The sequence below is a fragment of the Lolium perenne genome, chromosome 7, assembly GCF_019359855.2.
Source record: "Lolium perenne isolate Kyuss_39 chromosome 7, Kyuss_2.0, whole genome shotgun sequence".
In the NCBI taxonomy this organism is placed as follows: Eukaryota; Viridiplantae; Streptophyta; class Magnoliopsida; order Poales; family Poaceae; genus Lolium; species Lolium perenne.
The window spans coordinates 76,248,771-76,274,066 of NC_067250.2; the positions used below are offsets into that span (position 1 = coordinate 76,248,771).

The 25,296-nt window shown below is 42.7% G+C and overlaps 1 pseudogene; it reads right to left on the reverse strand.

Annotated features, from left to right (window-relative positions):
- Nucleotides 1-16,547: 16,547 nt before the first annotated feature.
- Nucleotides 16,548-19,185, reverse strand: LOC127317003 (geraniol 8-hydroxylase-like; annotated as a pseudogene).
- Between the last annotated feature and the right edge of the window lie 6,111 nt (nt 19,186-25,296).

The window sequence follows — 25,296 nt, forward strand, 5'->3', positions numbered from 1 at the left end:
ACCTCTTCCTCCCTGAGTTCGATAAACCTTGGGTGATCCACTTAAGGGAAACTTGCTGCTGTTCTACAAACCTCTGCTCTTGGAGGCCCAACACTGTCTACAGGAAAAGGAGGGGGCGTAGACATCAAGCTATTTTCTGGCGCCGTTGCCGGGGAGGAAAGGTAAAAGGTACTCACACTCCGGATCTCGGCTACTAAGCTATTTTCGCCGTTGTAAGTACTCGAAGCTATTTCCTTTAGATCCTGCAATTGCATCTTTTTGTTTCTTGTTTACACTAGTTTGGCATAATGGACAAGAATGAGCTTCTTATGCTATTTCCTGATTTAAAACATGGATTGTTTGATGCGAAAATTAAAAAACCTATGGAATCTTATTTGCATGCTGGTAGTAATATTAGTATGAACGCTTTGAACACCATTGTTGATAATGATATAGAAAGTTCTAAGCTTGGGGAAGCTGGTTTTCATGATCTTTTTAGTCCTCCAAGCATTGAGGAGAGTAAATTTTGTTGTGATTATACTATGCCTCCTACACTTGATGAGAATAATAATAATGATAGCTACTTTGTTGAATTTGCTCCCACTACAACTAATAAAATTGATTATGCTTATGTGGAGAGTAATAATTTTATGCATGAGACTCATGATAAGAATGCTTTATGTGATAGTTATATTGTTGAGTTTGCTCATGTTGCTACTGAAAGTTATTATGAGAGAGGAAAATATGGTTGTAGAAATTTTCATGTTACTAAAATGCCTCTCTATGTGCTTAAATTTTTGAAGCTATACTTGTTTTATCTTCCTAATCTTGTCACTTTGCTCTTCATGAATTTATTTGTGTACAAGATTCCTCTTCATAGGAAGCATGTTAGACTTAAATGTGTTTTGTATTTGCCTCTTGATGCTCTCTTTTGCTTCAAATACAATTTCTTGCGAGTGCATCATTAAAACTGCTGAGCCCATCTTAATGGCTATAAAGAAAGAACTTCTTGGGAGATAACCCATGTGTTTATTTTGCTACAGTACTTTGTTTTATATTTGTGTCTTGGAAGTTGTTTACTACTGTAGCAACCTCTCCTTATCTTAGCTTTGTGTTTTGTTGTGCCAAGTGAAGCCTCTAATCGAAGGTTGATACTAGATTTGGATTTCTGCGCAGAAACAGATTTCTATCTGTCACGAATCTGGGCTGTTTTCTCTGTAGGAAAATTATAAAAATATGTCAATTTACGTGCGTGTTCCTCAGATATGTACGCAACTTTCATTAGTTTTGAGTTTTCTGATCTGAGCAACGGAAGTATTTATTAAAAATTCGTCTTTACGGACTGTTCTGTTTTGACAGATTCTGCCTTTTATTTCGCATTGCTTCTTTCGCTGTGTTGGGTGGATTTCTTTGTTCCATTACCTTCCAGTAGCTTTGAGCAATGTCCAGAAGTGTTAAGAATGATTGTGTCACCTCTGAACATGTGAGTTTTTGATTATGTACTAACCCCTCTAATGAAGTTTATGAGAAGTTTGGTGTGAAGGAAGTTTTCAAGGTTCAAGAGAGGAGGATGATATACTATGATCAAGAAGAGTGAAAGCTCTAAGCTTGGGGATGCCCCGGTGGTTCACCCCTGCATATTCTAAGAAGACTCAAGCGTCTAAGCTTGGGGATGCCCAAGGCATCCCCTTCTTCATCGACAAATTATCAGGTTCCTTCCTTGAAACTATATTTTTATTCCATCACATCTTATGTGCTTTACTTGGAGCGTCTGTATGCTTTTATTTTTGTTTGTGTTTGAATAAATTGGATTACATCATGCTTGTGTGGGAGAGAGACACGCTCCGCTGTTGCATATGAACACATGTGTTCTTAGCTTTTAATATTCATGGCGAAGTTTCTTCTTCGTTAAATTGTTATATGGTTGGAATTGGAAAATGATACATGTAGTAATTGCTATAAATGTCTTGGGTAATGTGATACTTGGCAATTGTTGTGCTCATGTTTAAGCTCTTGCATCATATACTTTGCACCCATTAATGAAGAAATACATAGAGCATGCTAAAATTTGGTTTGCATATTTGGTTTCTCTAAGGTCTAGATAATTTCTAGTATTGAGTTTGAACAACAAGGAAGACGGTGTAGAGTCTTATAATGTTTTCAATATGTCTTTTATGTGAGTTTTGCTGCACCGGTTCATCCTTGTGTTTGTTTCAAATAAGCCTTGCTAGCCTAAACCTTGTATCGAGAGGGAATACTTCTCATGCATCCAAAATACTTGAGCCAACCACTATGCCATTTGTGTCCACCATACCTACCTACTACATGGTATTTTCCGCCATTCCAAAGTAAATTGCTTGAGTGCTACCTTTAAAATTCCATCATTCACCTTTGCAATATATAGCTCATGGGACAAATAGCTTAAAAACTATTGTGGTATTGAATATGTACTTATGCACTTTATCTCTTATTAAGTTGCTTGTTGTGCGATAACCATGTTCACTGGGGACGCCATCAACTACTCTTTGTTGAATTTCATGTGAGTTGCTATGCATGTTCGTCTTGTCTGAAGTAAGAGTGATCTACCACCTTATGGTTAAGCATGCATATTGTTAGAGAAGAACATTGGGCCGCTAACTAAAGCCATGATTCATGGTGGAAGTTTCTGTTTTGGACATATATCCTCAATCTCATATGAGAATAATAATTGTTGCCACATGCTTATGCATTAAGAGGAGTCCATTATCTGTTGTCCATGTTGTCCCGGTATGGATGTCTAAGTTGAGAATAATCAATAGCGAGAAATCCAAAATGCGAGCTTTCTCCTTAGACCTTTGACAGGCGGCATGGAGGTACCCCATTGTGACACTTGGTTAAAACATGTGTATTGCGATGATCCGGTAGTCCAAGCTAATTAGGACAAGGTGCGGGCACTATTAGTATACTATGCATGAGGCTTGCAACTTGTAAGATATAATTTACATGATACATATGCTTTATTACTACCGTTGACAAAATTGTTTCATGTTTTCAAAATCAAAGCTCTAGCACAAATATAGCAATTGATGCTTTTCCTCTATGGAGGACCATTCTTTTACTTTCATTGTTGAGTCAGTTCACCTATTTCTCTCCACCTCAAGAAGCAAACACTTGTGTGAACTGTGCATTGATTCTTACATACTTGCTTATTGCATTTGTTATATTGCTTTGCATTGACAACTATCCATGAGATATACATGTTACAAGTTGAAAGCAACCGCTGAAACTTAATCTTCCTTTGTGTTGCTTCAATGCCTTTACTTTGAATTATTGCTTTATGAGTTAACTCTTATGCAAGACTTATTGATGCTTGTCTTGAAGTACTATTCATGAAAAGTCTTTGCTATATGATTCACTTGTTTACTCATGTCATATACATTGTTTTGATCGCTGCATTCGCTACATATGCTTTACAAATAGTATGATCAAGGTTATGATGGCATGTCACTCCAGAAATTATCTTTGTTATCGTTTTACCTGCTCGGGACGAGCAGAACTAAGCTTGGGGATGCTGATACGTCTCCGACGTATCGATAATTTCTTATGTTCCATGCCACATTATTGATGTTATCTACATGTTTTATGCACACTTTATGTCATATTCGTGCATTTTCTGGAACTAACCTATTAACAAGATGCCGAAGTGCCAGTTCCTGTTTTCTGCTGTTTTTGGTTTTAGAAATCCTAGTAACGAAATATTCTCGGAATCGGACGAAATCAACGCCCAGGTTCCTATTTTGCCCGGAAGCATCCAGAACACCCGAGAGCCGCCAGAGAGGGGGCACAGGCCCACCAAACCCTAGGCCGGCGCGGCCAGGGGGGGGCCCGCGCCACCCTATGGTGTGGGCACCCCTTCGACCCTCTGGCGCCGCCTCTTCACCTATTTAAAGCCTCCGTCGTGAAAACCCTGATACGTTCGAGGAAACCCACAGAAACCTTCCAGAGCCGCCGCCATCGCGAAGCCAAGATCTGGGGGACAGGAGTCTCTGTTCCGGCACGCCGCCGGAACGGGGAAGTGCCCCCGGAAGGCTTCTCCATCGACACCGCTGCCATCTCCACCGCCATCTTCATCACCGCTGCTGCTCCCATGAGGAGGGAGTAGTTCTCCATCGAGGCTCGGGGCTGTACCGGTAGCTATGTGGTTCATCTCTCTCCTATGTGCTTCAATACAATAATCTCATGAGCTGCCTTACATGATTGAGATTCATATGATGATGCTTGTAATCTAGATGTCGTTATGCTAGTCAAGTGAATTTTACTTATGTGATCTCCGGAGACTCCTTGTCCCACGTGTGTAAAGGTGACAGTGTGTGCACCGTGTGGGTCTCTTAGGCTATATTTCACAGAATACTTATTCACTGTTATGAATGGCATAGTGAAGTGCTTATTTATATCCCTTTATGATTGCAATGTGTTTTGTATCACAATTTATCTATGTGCTACTCTAGCAATGTTATTAAAGTAGTTTTATTCCTCCTGCACGATGTAATGGTGACAGTGTGTGCATCCGTGTCAGTACTTGGTTTATGCTATGATCATGATCTCTTGTAGAATATGAAGTTAACTATTGCTATGATAGTATTGATGTGATCTATTCCTCCTACATAGTGTGAAGGTGACAGTGTGCATACTATGTTAGTACTTGGTTTAGTCTATTGATCTTTCATGCACTCTAAGGTTATTTAAATATGAACATTGAATTGTGGAGCTTGTTAACTCCGGCATTGAGGGTTCGTGTAATCCTACGCAATGTGTTCATCATCCAACAAGAGTGTAGAGTATGCATTTATCTATTCTGTTATGTGATCAATGTTGAGAGTGTCCACTAGTGAAAGTCTAATCCCTAGGCCTTGTTCCTAAATACTGCTATCGCTGCTTGTTTACTGTTTTACTGCGTTACTACTGCTGCAATACTACCACCATCAACTACACGCCAGCAAGCTATTTTCTGGCACCGTTGTTACTGCTCATACTTATTCATACCACCTGTATTTCACTATCTCTTCGCCGAACTAGTGCACCTATTAGGTGTGTTGGGGACACAAGAGACTTCTTCCTTTGTGGTTGCAGGGTTGCATGAGAGGGATATCTTTGACCTCTTCCTCCCTGAGTTCGATAAACCTTGGGTGATCCACTTAAGGGAAACTTGCTGCTGTTCTACAAACCTCTGCTCTTGGAGGCCCAACACTATCTACAGGAAAAGGAGGGGGCGTAGACATCAGCGCACAATTAAAATTTACATGTTCAGAGGTGACATAATCATTCTTAACACTTCTGGACATTGCACAAAGCTACTGAAAGTCAATGGGATCGAAAAATCCATCAAGCATAGCAAAACAGGCAATGCGAAATAAAAGGCAGAATCTGTCAAAACAGAACAGTTCGTAAAGAAGAATTTTATTGAGCCACCAGACTTGCTCAAATGAAAATTCTCAAATTTAATGAAAATTGCGTACATATCTGAGGATCACTCACGTAAATTGGCATAATTTTCTGAGTTACCTACAGAGAATTTAGCCCAGATTCGTGACAGCAAAGAAATCTGTTTCTGCGCAGTAATCCAAATCTAGTATGAACCTTACTATCAATTACTTTACTTGGCACAACAATGCACAAAACTAAGATAAGGAGAGGTTGCTACAGTAGTAAACAACTTCCAAGACTCAAATATAAAATAAAAGTAATGTAGTAAAAACATGGGTTGTCTCCCATAAGCGCTTTTCTTTAACGCCTTTCAGCTAGGCGCAGAAAGTGTATATCAAGTATTATCAAGAGACGAAGCATCAACATCATAATTTGCTCTAATGATAGAATCAAAAGGTAACTTCATTCTCTTTCTAGGGAAGTGTTCCATACCTTTCTTGAGAGGAAATTGATATTTAATATTACCTTCCTTCATATCAATGATAGCACCAACAGTTCGAAGAAAAGGTCTTCCCAATATAATGGGACAAGATGCATTGCATTCAATATCCAAGACAACAAAATCAACGGGGAAAAGGTTATTGTTAACGGTAATGCGAACATTATCAACTCTCCCCAAAGGTTTCTTTGTAGAATTATCAGCAAGATTAACATCCAAATAACAATTTTTCAATGGTGGCAAGTCAAGCATATTATAGATCTTTCTAGGCATAACGGAAATACTTGCACCAAGATCACATAAAGCATTACAATCAAAGTCATTGACCTTCATCTTAATGATGGGCTCCCAACCATCCTCTAACTTCCTAGGAATAGAAGCTTCACGATTTAATTTCTCTTCTCTAGCTTTTATGAGAGCATTTGTAATATGTTTCGTGAAAGCCAAATTTATAGCACTAGCATTAGGACTCTTAGCAAGTTTTTGTAAAAACTTTATAACTTCAGAGATGTGGCAATCATCAAAATCTAAACCATTATAATCTAAAGCAATGGGATCATCATCCCCAATGTTGGAAAAAAATTCAGCAGTTTTATCACAAGCAATTTTAGCAGTTTTAGCAGTTTCAGGCAGTTTTTCACGCTTTGCATTAGAAGTGGAAACATTGCCAACACCAATTCTTTTACCATTATTAGTAGGAGGTGCAGCAACATGTGGAGCGTTAGCATTACTAGTGGTGGTAATAGTCCAGACTTTAGCTATATTATCTTCTTTTTCATTTTCTTCTCTTTCCCACCTAGCACGCAATTCGGCCATCAATCTTATATTCTCATTAATTCTAACTTGGATGGAATTTGCTGTAGTAACAATTTTATGATTATGATTTTCATGAGGCATAACTTTCGATTTCAAAAGATCAACATCAGCAGCAAGACTATCGACTTTAGAAGCAAGTATATCAATTTTCCCAAGCTTTTCTTCAACGGATTTGTTAAAAGCAGTTTGTGTACTAATAAATTCTTTAAGCATGGATTCAAGTCCAGGGGGTGTGTTCCTATTATTGTTGTAAGAATTCCCATAAGAATTACCATAGACGTTGCCATTATTATAAGGATATGGCCTATAGTTGTTACTAGAATTGTTCCGGTAAGCATTGTTGTTGAAATTATTATTCTTAATGTAGTTTACATCAACATGTTCTTCTTGAGCAACCAATGAAGCTAACGGAACATTATTAGGATCAATATTTGTCCTATCATTCACAAGCATAGACATAATAGCATCAATCTTATCACTCAAGGAAGAGGTTTCTTCGACAGAATTTACCTTCTTACCTTGTGGAACTCTTTCCGTGTGCCATTCAGAGTAATTAATCATCATATTATCAAGAAGCTTTGTTGCTTCACCAAGAGTGATGGACATAAAGGTACCTCCAGCAGCTGAATCCAATAGGTTCCGCGAAGAAAAATTCAGTCCTGCATAAAAGGTTTGGATGATCATCCAAGTAGTCAGTCCATGGGTTGGGCAATTTTTAACCAAAGATTTCATTATTTCCCATGCTTGTGCAACATGCTCAGTATCTAATTTTTTAAAATTCATTATGCTACTCCTCAAAGATATAATTTTAGCAGGGGGATAATATCTACCAATAAAAGCATCCTTGCATTTAGTCCATGAATCAATACTATTCTTAGGCAGAGATAGCAACCAATCTTTAGCTCTTCCTCTTAATGAGAAAGGAAACAATTTTAATTTTATAATGTCATCATCTACATCCTTATACTTTTGCATTTCACATAATTCAACAAAGTTATTGATATGGGCAGCAGCATCATCAGAACTAACACCAGAAAATTGCTCTCGCATAACAAGATTCAGTAAAGCAGGTTTAATTTCAAAGAATTCTGCTGTAGTAGCAGGTGGAGCAATAGGTGTGCATAAGAAATCATTATTATTTGTGGTTGTGAAGTCACACAACTTAGTATTTTCAGGAGTACCCATTTTAGCAATAGTAAATAAAGCAAACTAGATAAAGTAAATGCAAGTAACTAATTTTTTTGTGTTTTTGATATAGCAAACAAGATAGCAAATAAAGTAAAACTAGCAACTAATTTTTTTGTGTTTTGATTTAGTGCAGCAAACAAAGTAGTAAATAAAATAAAGCAAGACAAAAACAAAGTAAAGAGATTGGGATGTGGAGACTCCCCTTGCAGCGTGTCTTGATCTCCCCGGCAACGGCGCCAGAAAATCTTGATGGCGCGTAGTTGACGAGGGAGTTAGAAATCTCTGCGGTGTAATTTCCTTCTCGTCCCCGGCAACGGCGCCAGAAAATTTGCTTGACACGCGTACAACACGCGTCCGTTGGGAACCCCAAGAGGAAGGTGTGATGCGTACAGCGGCAAGTTTTCCCTCAGTATGAAACCAAGGTTTATCGAACCAGTAGGAGCCAAGAAGCACGTTGAAGGTTGATGGCGGCGAGATGTAGTGCGGTGCAACACCAGGGATTCCGGCGCCAACGTGGAACCTGCACAACACAACCAAAGTACTTTGCCCCAACGAAACAGTGAGGTTGTCAATCTCACCGGCTTGCTGTAACAAAGGATTAGATGTATAGTGTGGATGATGATGTTTGCAGAGAACAGTAAAACATTGCAGTAGATTGTATTTCAGATGTAAAGAATGGACCGGGGTCCACAGTTCACTAGAGGTGTCTCTCCCATAAGATAAATAGCATGTTGGGTGAACAAATTACAGTTGGGAATTGACAAATAGAGAGGGGATGACCATGCACATACATGATATGATGAGTATTGTGAGATTTAATCGGGCATTACGACAAAGTACATAGACCGCTATCCAGCATGCATCTATGCCTAAAAAGTCCACCTTCAGGTTATCATCCGAACCCCTTCCAGTATTAAGTTGCAAACAATAGACAATTGCATTAAGTATGGTGCATAATGTAATCAATAACTACATCCTCGGATATAGCATCAATGTTTTATCCCTAGTGGCAACAGCACATCCATAACCTTAGGGGTTTCTGTCACTCCCCCAGATTCACGGAGACATGAACCCACAATCGAGCATAAATACTCCCTCTTGGAGTTACAAGCATCAACTTGGCCAAAGCATCTACTAGTAACGGAGAGCATGCAAGATCATAAACAACACATAGATTGATAATCAACATAACATAGTATTCTCTATTCATCGGATCCCAACAAACACAACATATAGCATTACAGATAGATGATCTTGATCATGTTCGGCAGCTCACAAGATCCGACAATGAAGCATAATGAGGAGAAGACAACCATCTAGCTACTGCTGTGGACCCATAGTCCAGGGGTGAACTACTCACTCATCACTCCGGAGGCGACCATGGCGGTGTAGAGTCCTCCGGAAGATGAATCCCCTCTCCGGCAGGGTGCCGGAGGCGATCTCCTGAATCCCCCGAGATGGGATTGACGGCGGCGGCATCTCTGGAAGGTTTTCCGTATCGTGGCTCTCGGTACTGGGGGTTTCGCGATGAAGGCTATTTGTAGGCGGAAGGGCAGGTCAGGGGGCGTCACGAGGGACCCACACAATAGGTCGGCGCGGCCAAGGGCTGGGCCGCGCCGGCCTAGTGTTTGGCCACCTCGTGGCCCCACTTCGTCTCCTCTTCGGTCTTCTGGAAGCTTCGTGTGAAAATAGGCCCCTGGGCGTTGATTTCGTCCAATTCCGAGAATATTTCCTTACTAGGATTTCTGAAACCAAAAACAGCAGAAAACAACAACTGGCTCTTCGGCATCTCGTTAATAGGTTAGTTCCAGAAAATGCATAAATATGACATAAAGTATGCATAAAACATGTAGATATCATCAATAATGTGGCATGGAACATAAGAAATTATATATACGTTGGAGACGTATCACACCCCAAGACCACAAGGTGGCCGCACCCCACAAGTGGCCGGCGCCCCCTTCTCCCCAAACCCTAGCCGCCCCACTCCTCCTTCTCTCCCGCACGCTTAGCGAAGCTCCGCTGGAGAATTCCACCACCACCACCACCACGCCGTCGTGCTGCCGGATTCAAGAGGAGACTACTACTTCCGCTGCCCGCTGGAACGGGGAGGTGGACGTCGACTTCATCAACACCGAACGTGTGACCGAGTACGGAGGTGCTGCCCGTTCGTGGCGCCGTGATCAAGATCTTCTACGCGCTTTTGCAAGCGGCAAGTGAACGTCTACCGCAGCAAAAAGAGCCTCATCTTGTAGGCTTTGGAACTCTTCAAGGGTGAGTCTCGATCATCCCCTCGTTGCTACCGTCTTCTAGATTGCATCTTGGCTTGGATTGCGTGTTCGCGGTAGGAAATTTTTTGTTTTTCTATGCAACGAATCCCTACAGGTTGTTCCATGGGTTAACAATTAGGGTTAACTACGACTTCTTATTTTCTTGACTAAGTAATTACTAATGGGTTCCTAAACTAGGTGGTTTATTATCCTCAAGTAAGGTTTAGTTGAGTAGGAGCATATAATGTGAATTGCTATCCAAGGTTGGTATCTTGGTTGATCACCATGGTTCTAACAAGTTGTGGTTTAAGGTTGATTCCAATGGTGTGGTATTAAGGAATGATGATCAATGGTGTTACTATGAGAGTAACAATCTAGGGTTTACCCTAGGTGGCACTAATTGGTTACATATTAGGGTTATTAGAAATTGAAGATATGAAATGATGACTTCTTGTGAATTGGTCTTTTTTTATCTTAGTAGTTCATAAGCATGAATTAATCATCTTAGGTTGGATGTATGAGTAGTAGTGCAAATCCTATGATCACAATCATAACTTCCTAGGGTTTTAGAAGTGTGAATTATTCAGGGTTCTAACATAAAATAATAGGGTTAAGGTTTTTATTCTTATTGGAACTAGGTTTCTAAATTGTGATGCTATCCTTAACATAATAATTGGAAATAGAGTTTAAGTTACTAATTACTTTGAAATAAAATTAATAATGGATTTAACATAATATTGTTTTTAAAAGACTTAAAATATGATAAATACTATTAGGGTTTAGGGTTTTTAAATAATAGTTGAAGTTATGATCAATTAGGATTTTCATAAGAGTAAACATAACCATCAATAAATATTTATTGTTTTATATGGAATTTTGGTGCAAGGTAAGATTTATTATTTTATTTATGTGCTAAATAGAAACAAGACAATTATATGTTTAGTATTTAAGTCTTAATAGTTTAAGATTTAAAATTAGTCTTCTATAATTTAGAGGAAAATTCAAATTATTGTTCCTTTTATTTTGAAGTATTTGTTTTATATTATTATTATAGAGGTAATTTTTTGTTACTCACTTTTATTTATTGGTTGTTATTTAATTTATTTTTAAATGATAAAATTTTATAGGGAAAGGAAATAAAGAAAAATATGGACCAAATGGCCCAATGGGCTAGCCAGCTAGTCGGGTTGGACCAGACCGGCTCACTCTGGTTTGGTTCAAACCCTGACCCAACGCTCTCTCACTTGTCGCCCTCTCCTTCTCACCTCCTCACGCACGCGCACGCTCCCGAGCATCCCCAAATTGTCACCGACGAGGGCGCCGCTCCGATTGGTTGTCGGCCGTCTCCGGTACCGACGCCGGCCGCCACCAGCCGCCGATACCCTCGCCATGATATCCCCTACCGTTTCCCCTCCGTTGCGGTGCTCGACCTCGCCCCCACGCGCCTCTCTGGAAAACCGTAACTCCGCCTCCGGTGAGCCCGGCTATCGCCGGTCGATTCCGGTGCCGCCTCTCCCCATCTTGACGCCGCCATAGAACTATCTGCCATTGCACATCTCCCTGGCGCCGTCCCGCGCCCGTGCGCGCGGCCTGGTTCTCATGGCTGCCCCGCCACCTGGCATGGCTCCGACCGATTTCGGACTTCTCAGCCGCCGCCGACTGCTAATCTTTGTCAAACACGCCTCCTCCTCGATTCCTACCTCGACCACCACTAGGCCAGTGCTGCTAGAACAGCAACATATGCAACCTGTAGTGGTGATGCCGATGTTGTGCTGTTTGTGGTTCCGGTCATGGTGATGTGGTGGCGATGCTCGTGATACCTATCTGGACTGTGACGCTAGCGGGATGGTGGTGTGTCTGCAACCTCGGGGACATCGACATGTTGTTGTTGCGGTGTTGTGCTGTGCTGCGGTGACAACTACTTCATCCTCGACACTGGTTGGACGGTGTCGCCGACGCAACCCCGACATCGCCTACGGCAACAACTCTCTACTCCACTCACTGTGAGCTAAATCCTCTCTCTTCTCTATATTGCCCATGACCATGCATTGGGAATCATGTGCTGGAAGGTTTACACTTAAAGGTCTAGTGTTCCTGTTATATACTGAGCCGCACAATAATTGTTGATATTGATGTGCCCCAGATGTTATTGTGGTGCCATAATCCATCTATATGTAATGGGTCAAGGTCCTGATAATTTCGGTGAGGCTCTGTGCTCTGGGAGGTTAACTGTTAATAATTTCCTTGATGGCTTATTGGTGGGCTTGTATGCATACATATTTATAGTTGTTTTGCTGCTAGGTTACTACTTGGTTGGCCTGGGATTAGTTTCCTGGACCCTAAGTAGCTTCATGTATTAAGTTGCTTAAGTACGGGCGGCTCTATCGGTTTGCTACATATTGGTGATGCCCCTGATTCACTTGTGGTTGAATTTAAACAATGAAATAGAAGTACTATTGATGGATGATTTATTTGTTGGATTCTAGTGATCTTATGGTGTGCTTATTAAGCTCTGATTAGTGAAGATGCTTACTGGATACTTTATATGATGTCTAGCTTGTGGCCCTGCTTTCTTTTCTAGTTCTACTTAGTTGGCCTAGGAGTGATCTCCTGGACCCTAAGTATACTTGTACATCTAGTGGTTGTACTATATATATTTTTGATAAGAACATATGATGTACTTGTTCCTTTGGCCCTGCCAATGATGCAAAGGCTGATGCAAAAATATTGGAGAAGAACATATACTATATCTTGGCTTTTAATTCTCTATGATGACTTAGCATAGCACCTCTATGCATATCTGAGAGAAAACAAATCCTTCCAATCCTCCTAAGTGAAAACTTAGTTGAAAGGTAGATGGTTATGCTTCCTTTGCATATTACCCTTTATTTTTCCCCAAGATGCAAAGGCTAAGAACACATGCTTTTATTAAGTTGATGGATCAACATGTTGTTTGTATAGATCTTGGCCTTCTGGACTGTGGATTGATCTTCTTCTTGTGGCATGCTTGTTCCTCAGAATCTGATCTAACCTACTTGTTGTAGCCTCCTCCTCCTAGCTTCCTGATCTGCTATTTGGCTCATATTTATGTGGAACAAAACAAGATACTGCCGATGTGTTCTTGCTTTTGCTGGATAGTGTGCTGGGGTGTGAGATGAACTGCAGGAATGGTTTGCTGGTGTATGCATCACATGGTACGGCCGGACTGCTGCTTTGCTTTTGTAGTGCTGGACTGTTGGCTGTGTGTGACAACACTTCATTTGGAAGTGATGAGTATGCTGCTTGCAGTGATATCACTTGAATGTTCAAGTTTCAATGTTGGTTACTTTACCCCTAGTGCAAGCTTTGATTGATGCCTTCCTTATCCATGTGTAGCACCGTTTTCCTTTCTTTCTTGTCCATCAAATGATTTGTGGTGCTACTGCTGATGTTTTTATTATCCATGTGGACCTTTAATCCATGTGGCTTTATTCATCTTGACCATCTAATGTCAAAGGTGGATTACTTAATTTAAAACCTGTGAGCTTTATGGTTTCTAGCTAGATTAGAGGGAATAAAATTTGGTTGCCTTATTGCTTCAAACAGTAATCAATGCTTATTGCCTTTTGATATTGATCAAGCAGTATTTCTCTAGTCCCTGGTTGCCTTTAATCATTGTTGCCTCATGATCCAGAATTGATACAAGTCCCTTGCATAATTCATTTGTCCCTAGTGTTGCCTAAGTTGAATAAATTCCCTCTAATCACCATTTGAAGATCAAGACTAGTTCTTGATTTCCATTAGCTAGACTCCAATATTAAAAATGTCTCCCAAATATGGAGACAAACATTTTAGCATTACCCCAATGTTATTTCTCTTTGGCCATTAATTGATTTTTCATTTGTAGGAGATGAAGAGTAAGGATTGAGAAGATGAAGGTTTAGTTTTAGGGTTTTCTTTTATTATTTTGTAATTTTCCATTTCTTTTCTAACTTGTAAGTTATTGAATAATGTTATTTGTAATAAAGTTTAACTCATTTATTTATTTGGAACTATCAAGTGTATTTACTTGTACATATTATATTTATATACTTGTTTAAATTTCAAATTCCAATTCAATTTATTATTTGAATTTATGTCTTTCATATTTGAATTTGAATTCAAACTATTTCCCTCGAAAACATAATAAATCAACAAAGGTCATGTCGAAATTTCTCGCACTTGTGTCGATGACATGGACTGAGATCCAGTGCCTTGACACACTCAAGGCACATATGAATAGTAATATACCTTGACACTCTTTTGTAAACGTTGGATCCAGAACTTGAGGTTGGATGAGCATGAACAGTTCACAGCTACAGAACCTATCTACAGGACACATGATACAGTGGTTCGTCTACAATATTAATGCTACAGTATATGCTACAGTACAAGCGCTGCAGTCTTGCATCTGGGCTGTCCATCTTAGATCCAACAGTTTAAAGGTCAAGGCACATCACTGTTCATCTGTGCCTTGAGTGTGTCAAGGCACTGGATCTCAGTCCCGATGACATACATCAGTTCCATCGACATCAGAGAAACCTCGATCACTTTGTGTTTTAGATGAACGCACGGAAGTTCCCCGAATTTTTTATGCATGAATGCATTGCACTCTCTCGTGTTCTCTCTTTTTCTTGCCTCTAAACCTGCGATATTACAGGCCATCTAGATGCAAGCAGTAAACCAGACCTAGAACAAAAAATCCGAACTAAATAAAGAATTTAAAAAACACATGTGCCTCGAATCCAGGCCCTGTAGGCCTAGACCCTGGACCTCCATGGACGGATCTGGCCTTCCTTGGCCGGCATTGCGCCTAGCTCATGCATGGGAGTGTTGGCTGCCCGGCATTAGTCGAGCAGGAGGACCGGAGCTTCTGCTCCCCGACCACCGATTACAAGGTAGGGCCATGGGCGTGGATGGTGGATGGCTGGGATCTCGAAATCCCTACCCAAATTAGGCAAGCTAAGGAGGGGTCATGGTGTGGGAAATCCGGGAAGGAGACATGGACGAACAGCAGCAAACGGAGTAGAGCTCCCAGTGTTGGCACAATCATCGGCGAGCTCCTGGAGGCTAGAAAGAGATGAGGTCAATGGAGAGAATGGGGGCGGCGGCGGCTGGTTCGGGTTATTAGCTAAGAAATATCTGTGCGGGGCAGTGTTTATCCTCTACTGGTGGGTGGACTGCAAGTTGATTATGATGTTTTGGTGGACTAAATTGCAAAAACATCATGAGGCTTTGATCTAGAATCAACCAACGGATGAGATAAGACCGAGACCCCCGTACATAGGAGGAAAAATTGCGTTTGTAACTCTGTAGGGCAGCTACTAAAATGGCAGCACAGCAGATTTAAAAAAATATACGAGGTAAAAGTTTTGTCCGTTCCATTGATTAAAAAGATGATTGATTAATTACGAAAAATTGAACGAAACCGGTTCATCAGCGACACACATTGGTATACTTAAGCAACACAACAGATTAGTAAGTGAAATAATCACATAAATCAAGTAATCTTAAATGCATTAAGTTCTATTTTGTGAACAACATTTTGCAATAGAATTAACAACAATCTGAATCACAATTTAAAAGCAGGATCGCTGGCTAATGCATGATGAAACGACGCATGCGTGCATTTACTCTGTGTTTTTCATGCCTATATTTGACAGGATTCAGTTTGCTCATCAGTAAATATGAAATTATGAATACTCCCTCGGATCTAGAATACATGTTGTGGTTTAAATTTGAACTAAACCCACCACAAGTATAATCGAGCGGAGGGAGTAGCATAATTGAGGTACTGTTATAGGTTTGGCCCCACACGCAAACTTTTCTTATAATATCTAGATGGTTACAATAATGATTGTGGATATATGCTATCCTATTTCGGTCAAAAATTCAACGGTGTTTCATGTCCTTCGGATTGGTTCTCTATTGGTCATGGTGTGTGGGTTCTTTTTTGCACGTGTCATGACTCCTCCAAATCTGGATCAAGAGTGAATTACACAGGATCACAAGTCCAGGAGAAAGTTTGTTTTCACAAAAAAACATAACAACGTAAATTATTCACACAACCCCTTCAACATTATAGCAAGTCTAACATCCTGGGTCCACTTTTACCACTTACTTTTCTTTTTGCCCTTCTTCTTCCCCTCTTCTAGGGTTTGCCACTTCAACAAGAGATTCACTTAGTGCAATTAAAGACAATGCTCTTTACCTATGGCAATGCATAGCTTCATTTAGTGTCAAGACACATGGTCTTTACTATTGCAACATCCATGGTTGTGGACTTGTGGGTTAATTTGAAATCACATGCATGATACATTTTTCACATACTATAAATGCAAACCACCATTTTAATGTTTAAAGCATGTACTGGGTTAAAACACAAACTAAGATGAAACATTATAACAAAATGTTGCTCAAATCGGTGTAGCTATAGCGCATAGCGAAACAGCTTTGGTGAGTGTCACACCAAACTTCTCACCCATATCGATGCCGGCCCTCTCCACCTCTAGCGGCAGCCTCCACTCAAACTCATTCAACAATGTAGCGAGGACCAAGTGCACTACCCTGATCGCCAACGGCAACCCAGGGCATATGCGACGCCCCGCATCGAACGGAATGAGCTCAAAATCCGCACCTCTAAAGTCCATCGTCTTCCCTAAAAACCTCTCTGGCATGAATTTGTCTGGTTCTGGCCAGATTCTTTCGTCTCGACCTATTGCCCACAAATTCACCATCACCCGTGCACCTTGGGGCACGATATAACCTGCGACTCTTACGGTCGCTTGCGCCTGTTGTGGTAACATCAATGGGCCCGGAGGATGCAACCGGAAGGTTTCCTTGACCACGGCTTGGAGGTAGGGCAACAGGTCGATGTCAGATTCTTTCATGCTTCTTGTTGAGCCAATGACTTGTGTGAGCTCCTCTTGAACTTTGACCATTGATGTTGGGTTACGAAGAAGCTCCGTCATTGCCCATTCCACCACACTAGAGCTCGAATCACTCCCCGCTAAAAACAAATCCTACAACAAAACATAATATGTGTTTTGAAATAAGAACATAGTACATGTTTTGAAGTGTTGAATAGTAAGCGATGGTCACAAAACATAATATGTGTTTTGAAATAAGAAAATAGTAAGTGATGGTCACATAATAACTTGCCAAATGTATTGGACATGTTTGGTAAATTACAATAAGAACATAGTATAGGTTTTGAAGTGTTGAATATAAATACACTGCCTAGTCTCTTTTCATCATTTTAGACTTTTGATTTAATTAGCTAGTGCAGCAATCTTTCATGGTATCAGAGCCAAGAGATCTCAACTTCAAGACCATGCTCACGTAGTTTTAAAAGAAAAAGAAAAAAAATTATGCGGCCTACACTGAACCCACGCTAAGGACTAAAATAACGTAGACATAAGGGGGAGTGTTGAATATAAATACACTACCTGGTCTCTTTCCATCGGTTCAAACTTTTAGTTCAAAATTGACTAGTGCAGCAATCTTTCATTAAATTCATTCTAATTATGTACCGCTTCAGGCAAGAATATAGAGTATTCCTACCTTCCACTAATATTTTAATTTGCATATTAACATACTATTTCCATTCTGTTTTTATGAATAAGGCGCACGCGCATTTCAGTCCGAAATTTGACCAAACAAATTGTACAATAGTATCTCGATAATCGCATTAAAGAAACTTTTAATGATTCCAGTTTATATCTTTTTTTATATACAAAGATTAGCTTTTAGTAAAAGATAAAACACGAAAAAACGAGAATAATCCTATTCACTGCAGCAAGTTTGGAGTATCAAGTCTTGAATATCTTGGAATTCCAATTTTTCCACGCAAAAGAAGAGAATATCGTTACCGTGAAATGAATGGCGAGACAAGAGCGTGAGTGCGTGACCATGTGTAGATCGTTACCGGCCGTGAACAGCGCCCTGAGCGTGTCGCGGTCCAGGTCGGCCTTGGCGACGTCACGCGCCGCGACGTCGAGCAGCACGTCGAGGAAATCGTCGTGCTCCTTCCTGGGCTCTCCGGCCTCGCGGCGGCGCAGCCTCCGGTCCACTTCGGCGTCGAACAGGAGGTGCATCCGCGCGAGCAGCCGCGCCAAACGCCGTCGCAGCCCCTGCAGGTCCGCCCACGCGAGCACCGGGAAGAAGTCGGACACGTTGGGGCAGGCTCCGCACTCCATGATCTCACCCACCGCCACCTGGAACTCCTTGGACCCGCCATGGTCATCGAGGCTTGTCAGGTCTCGCGAGAAGATGGTACACGAGAGGAGGTTCAGGCTGGTCGCGACTCGCGAATTAACGCCACGCGCCCGACGTCCACCGCTGTGCCATCGGGCGACAGCCGAGCGATGTGGGCCGCGAGCTCCCGCACCTTGTCGCTCCGGAGGCCCTGGAGCGCATCGAGCCGGTGAGGGGCGAAAAGCTCCGTTGACATGATCTTGCGCAGCGAGCGCCACCGGGGTCCAATGGGGAGCGAGGCGACCGAGTACCTGGCGTGGTCGCCGACGACGTCGCCCACGAACCGGGCGGACAAGACAGACGGCGTCGTGCTTCTGCAGGATCTCGCGGGCGGCGTCCCGGGAGGAGGCGACCACCGTGGTGACCGCGCCCAAGCGGAGGGACATGAGCGGGCCGTAGGTCCTGGCGAGGCGGGCGAGCGAGCGGTGCGGCCTGGAGCAGAGGGATGGGGCCTGGAGGAAGGTGGCGGCGCGTGTGGGCGAGGAGGGGTCCAGAAGGTAGAGGGAGAGGAGGGAGACGACAAGCCATGGCAGCCAGGCAAGAAGGGAATACATCGTAATGCTTGTTTCTGTTCAGGTAAAACACTGACCACGAGTGTCAGGTGCGTGACAGTACGGGAGTATATGGACGGACTATGTATATATGGAGGTTGGGCTCCTTCATGTTCTGCTTAAATTCAGACTCTGGGAGGCATGATCATCCCCAAGAAGCCTTGTGCTCGTTCCATGGAAAAAGAAGGTTCGGGTCGGGAGCGATGCATCAATGGATGCTCCAATATTTCCCCGGGAGAGCGCTCGACGCACAGGTCGCAGAAGGCCATGACAGCCCGATGCGGATCAGATCGAAGGCGCTTGATGGCGGCAGGCGGTGGGGTCCTCTCGCTCGGCAGATCGGGTGCCCTAGGCGGCACGGCCACGATTGGAGGATGGTGGTGGGTCCCATGGCGCCCCTCTTTCGGATGTGATCCCTTCCATCCGACGGTGCTTGTCGTCGTCCCGGTGAGGGGATCTTGCTCCAGAGTTGGTGGCGCGGGAGGTCTCGTTAAGGGGTGCGGGTGGCCTCCTCCTTCCATCAGAGGTGGTCAACTTGGTCGCTATGATGTTCAAGTGGTGGCATGGAGTATTGTTGTGGAAGATGTCGGTGAAAACCCTAGGTTTCAGCGTTGGCTGGAGCTGGTGATGGCGGCGCATTGTGCGTTCTTGAAGGCGTCATTGAGGTGAAGCTCCCATCCCCATCCGCTACTCTCCGGGGTAACCCCCAGATCTATGGATCGGGTAATGGCGACTCCTATACTTCGTTCCCCCCTTGTGGACATTAGTCTAGGAGATGTGCATCTCGTGACGGACATGTGGTTTGGTTTCTTGGTGGAGCGGTGTTGTTTCTAGCACATCGACGACGACGACGAATCTCGGCTGTGTGGCGCAGTGGGGTCTTGACAGTGGCCACGTGATGTTCGACACGTGAAGGGAGGGGGCATTGTTTGGCGTCGTGGTGTCGTCGATGACAAGAATGACAAAGCTTATGCAGATCTTTATCCTGAAGGTTTCTTGGCGGTTTGTTGGTGGTGACACTTCTGTAGTGTGTGCATGAGGTGCTCGCTATGAGTTTGCTAGATCGGATAAGGGCTCCCGTTTGCTTAATGGGTGCCTCGGTGTATGTGATTTTCCAGTTCGTAGTTGATGGGAAGTTTTCATGTTTCTAAGAAATACGTCCATGTTGGTGGCATGATCTTCTCTCATTGTCGGATTTCTAGGTGTTGTGTGGTGGCTTCGAATTTTTTATATATGATCTTTGTGAGAACTTTGTTAACTAATTTAATGGAAAAAAGCCGGATACATTATTTGATGCATAGGCTGAGGCTCTATCTCCATTTCGAAAAAAGAAAAAAAAAAGCAAGGCACGCCCTCCTTTCCTTACGTGCTATACTATACTGCTGTACTTTACTTATGTACACCAGTTCAGTATACTAAACCGGAGGCCAAAAGGCATATTAGTATGGACGAGGCGTTTCTAGTCCCGAGCTCATCTGAGCTCGTTTTCTGGACCATACGTTTTGGCTGGGACATATGCCACCTAGATTTTTTTTTAGGACTGACAGGCCTGCAGAAATCAGGAAACATACGAATACGTGTATGCTACAGGGTGCTCAGGCGGAGCGCTGCGCCGTACTTGCAGGTCATCAGACACTAGGGGAAGAGCAGAATTGAGGGTACCGCTGCAGAATGTGGCCGTGGCGCTGAGGGAGGAGACGGCTTTCACAACGAGGAGAACTCGCGCGCGGGGCGGTGAGCTGTCGGGGTGGGTCGACGAACATGAGGGAGGGAGCGGCAGGGGAGGGGAAGAAGCCCACGTCGAGGGGAGCAACTAATTCAGCGGCGTCCACCTCCACGGCGAGCGCGGGCACGGCGTCCCTCAACGTGGCCACGAGGAGCTCCGCCCGCCGCGGGAGCGTCGCTATCCGGGAGCGCCGCGAGGAGCTCCGCCCGCCGCGGGAGCGTCGCGATGCGCGGCCTCGAAGTGGACGATGGCGGCTCGCGTCCTGGCAGCCGGCGACGCCCTCCGGTGGTTTTTGGTGGAGGCAGCGGGGGAGTGCAAGGGGAGGAGGCCAGGAGGGCGTGGCACTCATCGGCGAGGAACATCCGGCGGCGAATGGATACGGGAGCAGGGCCTGTACGGGAGCCAGGGCCAATTTCGGAGACTGAAATAAATACGTCTACCAACGTGGGCCACGAAGCTGCAGGGCAAATGAATGGTCCAGAAAAAGGGAGTATTTGTGCCCGGGTTCAGATATGCTTTTCCGTATTAGTATGGTATAGGATCGTGTAGCCCATACCGCGTACCTATTTACCTTCCTAATTTTTTTTGATCGGTAGCCTTATGTAGGGTCAAGCTACCTCTATATTTCATGGTAGGTCAAATTAACTCTATATACACTCAGCCGTGAGTTTGTAAACTAAAAAAATGATCATGTTTTGTTGTTTACCATTTGTGATGTGTTTATGTTTATGGGCAAGTGTTACTATTTATGAGTTAGTGCAATTGTTTTTTTAGATGCATGGTTAGTGCAATTATTTACAATATGTTGAATTCATAAGTATGTGTCGTTGTTTTAGGTGTTTCTTTCTATAAACCTATAGGTACCCGTTCACCCTGTCGAGAAAAAATGCACCCATTGACAGGAACAGGTGACGGTGACGGGTAAGCCCGGGGTTGGACGGTTAAGCGTATGGGTAGCTCCAGAGTACACATTGCGTGTGCCATCTCTATCTTCTCCGGTAAGGTATATCTTTCTTGACACTCCACTATAAAGAATGCAAATGAAAAATTATGACATAACTAGAGATTGAGCAACAAATACTCAAGGCTGGAATAATACTCCCTCTTTCCCAAAATATGATGCATATAGATTTTAGTCAAAGTCAAACTTGTTAAAATTTAAGAAACTATATAAAAAATTAGCCCAACATTTATAATCTTAAAGCAATATTGTTAGAACCATTGTGTAATATACAATATATATATAGTTGCATATTGTGTGAGTTTGTTACTGTAGATGTTTATGTATTATACTGTGTATTTTTTTGTGTATTTTACTACATAGTTAATCAAACTTTAAGTTTTTTCTTTAACCAAAAACTATATGAATCCTAAGTTGGGAATGAAAGAGTATTACTTAACCTCTTCCATGACTACAACAACTGCTCCCTCAGTTATTAAAACAAGATCTGTTTGTTAGATTTGGAGCTCAGTGCTTTTGAGATTTGCATACGTAACACTGTATTCAATCTGAATTATTGGTGCTTTTGGTAATGGCCACATGGTTCTCCAATGAGGGTCGGGACTGTGATACGCAAGCTCCAGTGTCGAGCGTTAAATTATTTAAATAATACCACATAGTGGGTTAGCTCGTTAAAGCAACTGAACCAATGTGTTACAAATGTTCCAACCCGACATCCAGTTTATCTACAAAAAAAAATGAATTTTGTGGAACATACCAACTTTGAAAGTCTTCGTCGGATAAGAGTTAATTAAAGCTCCTAAAAATAAGGGACGCGCTACGCGTCGGGCGGCTGATTTGGGGCTAAAAATCGGTTGCCCCGCCCGCCATTGGATGGGCCCCGCGTCTTTGTAGGATGCTACATCCCACGCCGCGTCGCTTTCCTTCCTCTTGCTGAACGAAAGTTCTTGCAAACTTTCCTGCGTGTAGAACCGAAGTCTCCTTTTTCCTCTCACTGAACACCCAACATACCCGGTGGACAAAAATCAACTAAAAACCATGTGCTATCGTTGGATGTTTACAACAAAAGTAATCCAACAAAAAGCAAGAGCTCCAGCACCAATAATATTTTGTGCCAAAATATATATTTACAACAAATCATCAATATATTTACAACAATAAATTAACAACAAACTATTTTTTATTTGGGTGTTCACAACAGTTCACATGCCATATATTTACAACAAATCTGCAATATATTTACAATATTAATTAACAACAAAAACAATAATTAATTTGGGTGTTTACAACAATAGGCAGCAACATTTTTAAAAACAACAATTCTCATGTTTACAACAAATTGACAATATATTTCCCACATTAATTTACAAGAAAAACAACAACTAATTTGGGTGTTTACAACAATACCCGGCAACAATTTTAAAAAACAGCAATTCTCATGTTTACAACAAATTGATAATATATTTCCCACATTAATTCACAAGAAAAACAACAACTAATTTGGGTATTTACCAATGTTAAGGAAATCGGTAATCGTTAACTGCTCGGCCGGCTTGGGAGTAGCGATTAATCGGAATTCGGACGATTAACTGATTTAATCGGTCGGCTATTAATCGGTGCAACCTACACAAATTAGCACTTAAAACAATTTATATAAGAAAAATAATAGTATATGAGCCTCTATATGTCTCTCCCTACTTCTCTAAAGCCTAAAATCCTAGAAAAACTTGTACGCTCCAGTTCTTCTCCTCTCACCTTACCTCTGAAGTTTATATTCTCCCACCACCTACCTAACCTATTGAAGGCGTCCTCCAGTTCTTGGACGAGCTCCTCATGGTGATCGAGCTCCTGTAATCTGAGGTCTGGGAAACTATGAGTAACTGGTCTGGAAGGGCAAGAAACTATTTGGCAACAGTGGAAATGAAGCTACTGGAGGCTGCAATCAAGCGGGAGCTTCGCAAAATCTACTTTATTGGGGAGGGGTAGCGCCTGTATTAGCGATACGCATTGAAAATATTGTAACTTTTTTGACCAAGTGTGGTAGTTAATCGGGAAAATACCTAGTAATCGGACTTTCAGACTGATTAATCGGGCTAAAGGATTAACACAAGAGATTAATGGTAATCGACACGGTCAAGCCCCTAGTAGCGATTAATCGGCCTAGTAATCGTTGAATCGGCCTAGTTTTTGAACAGTGGTATTTACAACAATAGCGGAAACAATTTTAACAAAAATAGCTCTCATGCCAATAATATATTTACAACAAATTACTAATATATTTATAACAATAATTAACAACAAAAACAACAAAAAAAGTTACCGCGCCCCACGCGTCCTTGGCCATCTCCACCGGTACCTGGCGCCGGAGACAGCATATCGGCGTCGACCTCACCACAGTGATTCCCGGTGGTCAGGGCGCTGCAGTAGCCAAGCAGCAGAAACAGGCGTAGAGCGCGCTCGTCGGGGGAGCGGTAGGGCGCAGCTGGATGGAGAGCAAGGCGGCAATCGCAGAGAGGAGTGCTCGCCGACGGAGGAGCAGGGGCGGCGCACTTACCGGTGGAGGAGCAGGCGCGGCACGCTCGCCGGCGGAGGAGCAGGGCGCGGCGCGCTCGCCGGCGGTGGAGCAGGGCGCGGCGCGCTCGCCGGCGGTGGAGCAGGGGCGGCGGGCCGGCCGGGAGTGCAGCTGGGGCGTCGGGCCGGTAGAAGAGCAGGGGCTTGCTGCGTTAGGATAAGGATCAGTGGGGCCCAGCCACGTGCGTGTTGCGTGTCTTCTCTCCACGACCGATTTTTGTAGCGTTATTGGTGGGCTGATGGAAAGCGTTTTCCTAAAAATAACCATTCACATCATGTTGAGGTAGCAGCCTGGCTGCTAATGAGGCTCTGACTTCGTACTCAAGTATTTAAATACATGCACACCTCAGTTCTGGTCTCTAGTAGTGGAATATCAAATCAAGTTTCCGGAAGAAAACAAGGAAAACAAAATCCTCAAAGATTTCTCGTTTATTCACACAAGAAAATCTCAATTAATAATGTTTTTAAGACATCGAAATTTTGATTTAATCTAATTTATCTAGCACAACTAGTTTTTTTCGAAAATAGGCACTTTATTACTTGCGCAATAGACCCGGCCTCTGCATAACTAAGATGCACACAGCCACAAATTCGTTACAAAACCACAAGATGTTCAAAGAAAAAACTAAGTTGGAAAGCATAACAAAGTCTAGCTCCACAACTAGTAGAGAACAAAGACAAAACAAAACTAGTAGCGATTAGGGGACGCGGAGGGATTCTTATGTGCGACTTACCTATCTCTCACGCTCCGTACTCGATCTAGTATTTGGCACCGAAAGGTGAAGTTGTCAAGACCAAGACTTTTCCGACTTGGTTGTTGTCCTTGACGTTTCAGGCCTAGTCACTAAATTTCTAAATAGGAGCATAGCTATGATCTAGCAACAATTAGCCTAGACATATGACCGCTACTATCTACTACACATGGGCAAAGTTCAGACCGGGCTTAAAAATGCCCGGTAGTAAAAAGTTAGGACCGAGCCTGGCCCAGCCTGACTGTTGGGCCTATAATTCAAGCCTGAACCGGGCGAATGAGCAAAAAGCCTGGCCCGGCACGAGAA